We start from the raw sequence: 9,528 nt of genomic DNA, 5'->3' as shown, positions 1-9,528 counted from the left end.
ACACGCTGTAGTTTCTGCCATCAGGCTGGAACGGGTTATGGTGCTGGGACAACTGTTGCCTGAAAAGCAGCATCTGGCCAGCTGGGACACAGCCAGAGAACATGGGGCTGAGCCGTGCCACACCAGGCAGGAGGGATGTAAACACCTGGTTGGCTGCACTACCTCCTCCTCCTCTCAAGTAGGCTTCAACTTTCTTCCCCACCTGGAAACTTGGTGGAGGAGCCATGTATTGTCACCGACACAGGCTGAGTTGGCACTGGGCTTTCCTCACCTCCTCCCTCCCCTTCCTGGGGACAAGCGAGTCACATCCCCACCCCTGATGCCTGCAGAGGACATCCATCAGGCGGCTGCTATATGACAAGTTTCCTTGCTGGTGACCCAAGAGTGCCTGATACTGGCTCTTATCAAGGCTGATCCTGTAGCAGAAGAACACACGTGCCAAGTTAGTGAATGTGTTCAGGTCCACCTTTTGCTGGACAATCATCTCTACAACTTCCAGGATAAAGTGGATGATGAACTCATCTGCCATATCCACCTTTCTGCTCTGCTCCAACCTACAAGACACCTCCTGTGGACATATGTACAGTTTGAAATGCCTTGAATTCATGCGGAAGTATAACTTTTGTCCCTTGGATTGGAAAAAGCTCTCATACCAGCAGTGCTGCAAATCCAGCCTTCTAGTACAGAACTTGTGGGATAAGCTGATTGTCTTCTATCCTTTCAAGGCAGAGTGTCAGCAGACCATGGAGCAGGGTCAGCCAGGAGCTCATCTGCTCATCAGGTGTCCCGGTTTCATGAAATATAAATCTGAACCACAGCGGGAGAAGAATCCCATTTCCAAAGGGAATAAACTTTCCCTTGCCAAAGCTGAAATGAACCCAACTGAGAAGACCTGAAGAGTTGAGGATGAGGATAGCTGGGTGTAAAGATACCCCACCAGGAATTTAGGAAGTCTTCAGGAAGAGTAGCACTTGAAGTGAATGGTGCCAACACCAGCAGTGTGACTTGCTGCCAAGCTTCCTCCTTCCTCTGCCACCCAGGGCTCAGTATTGGGCCCAGAAAGGTCATTATCAATGATTTAGACAAGGAGATTGAGTGCACCCTCAGTAATTTTACAGATGATACCAAGTGGGGTGGGAGTGTTGATCTGCTTGAGGGTAGGAAGGCTCTACAGAGGGATCTGGACAGGCTGGATCGATGGGCCCAGCCCAGTTGAGATGTTCAGATTGGACATTAGAAAAAAATTTCTTAACCAAAAGGGTTGTGAAGCACTAGCACAGGCTGTCCAGGAAAGTGGGCAAGTCACCATCCTTGGAGGTATTTAAAATACATGTATATGTGTGTCTTAGCAACATAGTTTAGTGGTGGGCTTGGCAGTGTTAGGTTTACAGTTGGACTCAATGAACTTAAGGGTCCTTTCCAACCTAAATGATTCTATGATTCTAACGTCTGGCTAATGACGGGGACTGGAAATGATGATGTCAGTATTTATGTTCTACGGCTTTTGTTTGGAAGATGAAAGGAATTCAGGAAAAAAGTTGATTTCTCATTTCTCTGTCTCCTATTTCTATCCTTCCCCTCCCAAATACGCTGTGTAAGGGGCCATTTTTAGACTGTATGCTCTTCAGGGCAGGGACTCCTGTTATGTGTTTGTACAGGGACTAGCACACTAGGGCTTGATCTTTAACTGAGATTTCTGGATGCTACTTATTATAGATAATAAACAACAGTATGGACTACCCATCATCAACACCACTGTCTATCCATATCTTGTAAGAAGGCTAAAAATTGTGTCCCCTCGATAGGGTTACTGGAGCTGGTTAATGTTTTTCTTTCCTCGGTAGAAAAATACTTTGCTGGAAAGTGGGGAAAAATGTCGGTCTGATATTTTCTTGGGGGGAAGGTGGGGAATTTTTCTGATTTTTCTTTTTAAAAGAAAGTCAGGCTTTTCTTCAAATCAACACTGCTCAGAAGCAGTTTCTACTGTTTAAAATCATTGTTTCTAACAGAAGAGAACCCCACCCTTGCTCCCCTCAGTCTGTTGCTATCGCGAAGCAAATACCAACATTTCCCCCAAGTGTTCTGGGGGGTGGGTGGGGCATTAATATTTTGTTGGGCTTTATTTTGGCCTTTCCACTCCTCATCATAGCATTTGACCTTGAAGCTCCCCCTGAAAAATCTCCCCTAAACATCCAATTTACCAAGGGAAGAAGGGAGCACTGATGCTAACGAAAAAGCCCCCTCCCAACCATTAAAATCACCACAAAATCATCCTAACACCCAAAGCATCCTCCATGACCCATGAACCCGTAGTGGGAGGTGGCCCTGCAATTTCCCCTCCTCACCCATGACGTGGAGGAAGGCTCCAAGACATTGAAGCCCACACCACCTCCCATCCCTTTATGTTTTTTTCCTCTCCTTAATCTTTCTCTGGGGGCTTGTTTTCTGGGTTTCATCCAGCCCCTCACCTGGACCACTGGGGTTTGTCTAATGCGCCCAGGCTTACTTCGCGACCAGCGCAGTCGTAACATGATTTTTTTTATTTTCCCCCATCCTTTGATCGCTTTAGGGTGCCAACAGGAGACGTCATTGTTTTTATTTGAAGCGTGTAGGGTGGAGGGCTCTGCTCAGGGGAGAAGCTCCCTGCAGGCACAGCTTTACCCAGAAAGGGAAAACCTCCCTTCTCTCTCCAGCACAAACTGTATCCCTTCAAGCTTTGACAGTTCCCAAAATGAGAAAAACATGAGGCAGTGAAGGATGGGGGTGGGGGGGAGAAGTGGAGGGAGAACAGAAAGTTATATTAAGTCGTTACTTTTTATATTCCTTAAAATACATTCATTATAACTTGTCTTCATCTTAATGCCTCAGATTTATAGGCTTGAGAATATCGAGTTTAAGGAGAATGAGCATGGCCAAAAATGTTCCAAGCCGCGCGTCGCCCCAGGACAAGGGGGGAGACATAAAGACATAAAGCCTGCACAGCCCCTCAGCGTGCTTGGGATGGGAGCTGCCCCCCCAGGCACCTGTCAGGGCTACATCACCCCAATTTGTCCCTCTTTAGCTCCTCTTGGAGAAACAGCATCAACTCACCGGACAGCACACCACAACTTTTGGCAGCCCATTGGGGTAACGCCTGCAGACCTTCAATAAAGTGTGTTTTGGCAGGTGTGTGTGTGTGTGTGTGTGTGAAAGTTATTTTTTAAGGATTGTGCAAAAGAAAACTGACTCAATTTTCTGTCAGAGGTCTTTCAGTTTGGGGGTTTCTTTGTTGTTGCTGATTCTTTATATCGGTGCATGATTTTACCCCTCTCTCCTTGTTTTTTTGCCACTTCTCCTCACATCTCACAAAAAAATTAAATAATAGAGTCCGGGCTTCATCTATCCCAGCCATCTGAACCCCTACGACAGTAACGATGGCAGAGAGCAACCGGAGCCTTAATAGTTGCTGTAAGCAGGTCAGCATAGCAACATCTCCAGAGAGAGCTCTCCATGGGGTCATTTCTATTCACTTTAAAGCCCACTTGGGCTGCTAGAGTGGTATAAAATGGACTCAGAAAAGCTGTTAATTAGGATTAGCAGCTTCAGGAACATCAAGCCACAGTGCTCCAAGCTGAGCCATTTATCTGAGAGAACTCAGGCCTCTTGACTGGGTTCTGAACTGACGCACAGGACACGATATGTCAAGGAGTTGAAATCTTTGAAATCAGACAGCAGAGCCGCTGTGAGAGAAGGTTCCTTCCCCAGCTGCTGAATGGCACTGCAGCACCTCTCATGTGATCAGATCATCCTTTGTTGGACTCAAATGGTTGGCAGATCCAAGGGGCAAGGGGAGAAGGCACGGACTCGTCTCATCAAGGCAAGTTGTATGTGGTGTGAAATCCCCAGAGCACGTACGGGTGAGGTTTCTGGATGATACATACGGCGTAACAGGTCTGGAATGCTCCAAGAGAAAGCAACTGCTGTGGACAAGAGGTGGCACCCATGCACGCTCTTTCAAGGCCAGTCACAGACTCCAAAAAACAAGGTAGTGACTTATGTTTTACGGCAGCAGGGATACGACTTTTATTCTGTTGCCATAAGCTCCCTGCCCTCAATCAGTCTACAAGGTGCAAGACCCAAGGAAAATGATGAACCCCTCGTGTGTAGCAGTAAAGGCAGCTTCACAACAGCCTGTGCTACACACGTGGGCAAAACAGTAAAGGCTGAGCCTCGCCAGGGCTGGTTTGCATCTCTTCTGTTACCAACCCTGACAAACCCCCTAGGGCAATCTTTTCTGACACCTCCCCTTTCCGAATGCAAAGCGAAACAGAGATGTCTCGCACATATTATTCTGTTTCTCTTGGTGTTTTCACCTCTTCAGGGTAAAACGCTACCTGAACCAGAGCTGAGCTGAAGGCAAAACTTCCCATCTGGGAGTGGAGTACTAGCATCCTTGCATACATCTCTCCTCCTGGAGAAATACTTCAGGTCTGGTGAAAGAAATACCCATGACAGCAATTCAAGCATTCACACCATAGCCTGTTTTTCAAGATCCGCCCGTTCGGGGTTGATGGCAGCCGTGCTTTCAGCTGTGTACATCATAAAGGGAAAAGTCTTTTATCATATTGGCAGCTCGACCGAGTTCAGGCAGATCTGAAATCAATTTTGAGCCTACAGTCTACTCCCATTTTAGCCACAGAAACTCCCAGTAGCCTCAAAAAATATATATATGGCAGCAGAGACTCACCAGGCCCGAAAACCAGAAATCCTTATGAAAGAGTTTACAACCATCATCTTGAAAATTGTAGGTACCTGCTGTAGCTCCTGCTATGGAGATCTTATATTGCTCCTCTCCAGGAAATGTTTTTCACCAATCAACCCTTCTATCACAGTTCCAACTATGCCCTAGCAAAATCCAACAGAGATCAACAGCTCAGGGAAAAAAAGTCAAGATAACATGTGAAAAGGAAAAGATGTGGGAAGAATTTAGTAAGCTAGAACTATCACACCTCAAAAGAGTATGTACAATGGTAGGTGACTAAATCTGTGAGTAAGACCATATGTTGGTGCTTTGGCCAAGCAGGCAGAATCATAGAACCATAGAATAGTTTGGGTTGGAAGGGACCTTTAAAGGTCACCTGGTCCAACCCCCCAGCAATGAGCAGAGATATCTTCAACCGCATCGAGTTGCTCAGAGCCCCATCCAACCTGACCTTGAGCGTTTCCAGGGATGGGGCATCTACCACCGCCCTGGGCAACTTGTTCCTGTGTTTCACACCCTCAGTGTACAAAGTGTCTTCTTTGTACCTAGTCTGAATCTATCCTCTTTTAGTTTTAAATCATTACCTCTTGTGCCTGTCATGGTACTAAACTGAAAAGCAAGAGTAACTGCACTCCCTAGTCGAACCATCTCCAAGTCCCCGCATGCCCCCTCTGCTCAGCACCGCTGGGATAGCAAAAGCCTAACAGCCAAGTGGAGAAACACGTTCATTTTGGCATTTCTCATTAGTTTCCCGAGATCTCTCAATATTCTCCTTCTCAATATATTCATCTGGCAGCAAATTACAGATGAGGGAAAAACATCTCTCCCTAAGCCACCCAGAGAACACAAAGTGACAAAGGAAAATCAGAACAGACAGGGAAACTTCTTGTGAGTCATCATCTCCCCTCCTTTTCCAACACTGCTGATATCCCCAGGACTGTTTTGTGCAGCCTGGAACCAGAAAGTACCTATTCTCGCTGCAGGCGTGAATCACTTAGCTCCAGAGGAGAAAAGAGGATTTTTAAACACAGCAAGTTTTTACATCTTACATAAGTAAGGGAAGAAAGCAGCAATTGCATCTCTCTCTCTACTCATCCACCTTGTACACACTGTTCTGAGATTGACGGTTTGGTTATGCCAAATGCATGAAACAAAACAATGACACCTTTCCCAAAACGTTTGCCAACGTGCCCAATATGACACCCACCCCTACCCCCCCCAAAAAACCCACCCAAAAGACAACACAGCCAAACCAAACCAACAAAAAAAACCCAAAAAACCAGAAACCAAGGAACAAAACCCAACAAAATAAATCAAACAAGTGGATTCATCAAAAAGAACACAAGAGTAGTTGTGATCAGTGCAAAACAAACCACGGTGACTACATACATAAAGTCAAGTGAAAGGAGAAGAACCTGCTGTCTGTAGAAGAATGAACGTGTTTTTGTCAAATCCTCCGATCCATATGCCCAAACTGCAAGGCTTTTTCAGTGGCATTGATTTTGCTGTATCCTATCACTTATTACAAATTATAGCTCGATCGCCAACTTTCACTGCTCGAAAAGGAAGATAAAATCTTTCTCTAGGTTGATACATTTTGAAGAACCATTTCCGATTCCTTTGGCCAAATTTTCAGAACTAATACATTTGTCCTTGAGATAAGTTCTATTTGCTCTGCATTGATATTCACAAAGAAATCGACTTCTCCCTGGCCAAAGAGATTGAAATGTTTGTTACAGAGATGTCAGAAAAGACATTAACACATGTTGCTGGGTTTATGAATTATAGGGTCGCTATTCCTTTGTGGACTATAGGTAGCCAACATTTCCACAGTGTTTAGTACCTGAATTTAAATTCAGCACCTGCACATAGATTTATATTAGAGGAAAAATTGGCAGGTCAAAACATGGATCAGTATATTTTTAATATGTTTTCTCAGTTTGTTTTTCATCTCCCAGGGAACTTCAGAATTTGGTTTAATGGGAAGACCAACCAGTGCGAGCGTTCCTCATCTGATGAAGCTCTTCCCCTTGGTGCACAGAGACCTTAGGCTCTTGTAAAGGAGTTACTTCTTGTCTCCTATAGCTCCCCCTTGGTCTTCAAGAGTAAGAACCCGGCAGATTTGATATTGGATTAACTTCAACAACAGAATCATAGAATCATTTGGGTTAGAAAAGACCTTTAAGATCATCAAGTCCAACCATTAACCTAGCTATGCCACGTGCATGTGCTGGCTTGCCAACAGCATTGTATCAGACTCAATAGCAGGAGTGTCTATAGTCATAAAAAGCAGAGCCACCAAGAAATGTCATCTCTGAAGCTGAACTATTGGTGTGAGGTTCTGCCACATGCTACAAAGTCTCTTAAGTTTTGACTGATTTTATGGAATCACAGCTCACAGAATGCTACACATTGATCTTCATCCTTCATTAGCTAAATCAATAGAAATATCTAGTTTGGAACTCTTGGGATCCAAAAGTACAGAAAACTGAGTCCCCAGAGGTCATTCCACTGGTGAAAAGACGGATAAAGCACAGGGAGGTCCGGGCTCAGCGCTCCAGAAAGGGAAATCCTTGAATTCAGCAGGTCCCTAGTACCTGTCACGTTATTTTTGCTCTGATGCATTAAATTTAGGCTACTGACCTGCAAACTGGAAATCTTTATTAAGCAACATGCAGAAACCATCCAAAGACACAGGAGGTTGCTCACCCTGTTTGTTTCATAAGCCACAGAAACAAAATCACAAACAAGCAAATAGGAAGAGCGATGTATGGGGTTAGAAGAAGTTCTACCCTAAAAGACAGCTGATCAGTGCAGATAAGGCATCTGCTCTCACATGCAGTTCATGACTTTGGGTGGAGCAAGCACGGGGCGGGGGAAGTAAATCCAAAAATAAAATTTTAGCCACCTAAAAATGTATCTGAACAGAAACAATTCCTCACTGTGATCAGATTCTAGATCTCCTCAGAAGATCAGACTCTTTGTAGGCGGCTTAACACAGACTCTGTGAGGGCGAAGCACAGGAAACCTTGCTTTCAAGCAAGTAGAGAGCATACTGACCCCACACCACCTTGCTGTAATATTCCCCAGACTGGCCAGAACAAGTCAGTGGCTCCTACCCAGTCCCACTGCATGGAGGCAGCTGAAAATTGCTCCGGAGACCTCTGGTGTTTGGGAGCAAGTCTCCTTGCCCAGCAATCCACGCTGCGCCTCAGGGAAGTTACTTTATTCCTGTGTTGTATTCAGACATCCTGCTATAGATTACTCCCAACAGGTCAAAATTGAAGAACAAGGAGTCCCTGCCCATGATGGGGCGTCCCTGCCCGTGACAGGGAGGTTGGACTAGATGATCTCTAAGGTCCCTTCAGGCCTAGGCCATTCTATGATTCTAGCATTGAGGCCCCACGTTAGGCAGCCCAGGTTTAGCACTAGCCCCCTCCCTCTATACCAAGGGCATTTAACTTCTCCGAGTCAGCCAGGACACCCCGAAGCCTTCCCGGAGCCCTGAGATGGGACAGGGGTCACAGCAGGAGCTGCTTGCTCAGTGCCTCCCCTCCTCATCTCAGGGACTGCTGCATTATAAAGGCAGATTATTATACTGCAAAATTTATTTTAGCTGTAACTGGAAAAAAAGTAATCAAAGCAAATGCAACAGCTCAGGAGGAATCAGAGTAGGATTAGACATTTATATGAATAAGAATAGCTTCTGCGCTTCAACTTGCTGCGATAAAAATAAGAAGAACCTTAGTTTTCACGCTCCAGGGCAGAAACCTGATCTCTGACCAAGGTGTTAAAAAGAAATTTCCTCTCCCAATACTAATGCCCAACTGTCTAGGCCATAGTGTAGGGTTTAGTGGTGTCTAGTGGCCATCGCTAGAGACAAAGCTGGCTGGAAGCCCACGGGCCGGCTCAGGAGCCACCGCAGCAGAGAGGGAGCGAGGCGGGTTGCAGCGTATCAGGCATAAATGAAACAAGCCTTTTTCTCTTTGCATTTCCTTGATGGATCTTAGCCCCTGGCAACCAGCGAGTTTCTCTACTGGATTCCAGAGCTCTCCTTGCTTTGCTTGCTTTGTTTCCGTGCAGAGATGGATCCCTGTCCCCCTTGCCGGCTCTGCCCCCGCGCAAGCTGCTCCGTTAAGCTCTAATAGCCTTAGCCCCAGCTGATTAATAAACTGGCTTGAGACTGCCGATCTCTTTGGACCATTAAACCTTTCCCCAGTGACTAGTCATTAATCCCCCAAAGAGCCAGCCTAGATGAGGTTGTTGTTAGCCCCATCAATCCTTTTTAAGGCTTCAATTTGCAGCAGAAAGGAGCAGGGAAGGGGAGGGGGGGAACAGTCTGCCTTTGTCAGGTCCTGCCATCTGTTCCCCCAGGTTACAGCCAGCGCCCTCCATGCCAGAGCTTCCCCATCCCACCCAGGTGAGGGCTGTCTCTGTGCAGCACAGACCATCCACCAAATGCCAGGAGAGTACCACATCAGACGTCCAGGGTATTAAACAAGACAAGAAGAAATAACTGATGTTCGTTTCCTTAATTGCAACGGCCTTGGCTGGGGCCCAAAAGCATCGTAACGTACGGTTACCGTAGGAATACCTGCTCTATCAATTTCAGCAGAGATGCTCTCAAACAAACAGGGTCAGGAGATGGATTACCCAGAGCGTTACTACTTGAGCAAGTCCCTTTTAATCCCAGTCATCTTTGTTATTAAATCAGTCCAACATCTTCAGCCAGAAGACTGGATTTGCCTTAATGATGACTCTGGAAAGTGGCATTTTGGCCACCCGAG

Source organism: Apaloderma vittatum, unplaced genomic scaffold (genome assembly GCF_000703405.1).
Source record: "Apaloderma vittatum isolate BGI_N311 unplaced genomic scaffold, ASM70340v1 scaffold4885, whole genome shotgun sequence".
Taxonomy (NCBI): domain Eukaryota; kingdom Metazoa; phylum Chordata; class Aves; order Trogoniformes; family Trogonidae; genus Apaloderma; species Apaloderma vittatum.
Note: the sequence above shows the minus strand (reverse complement) of the source record.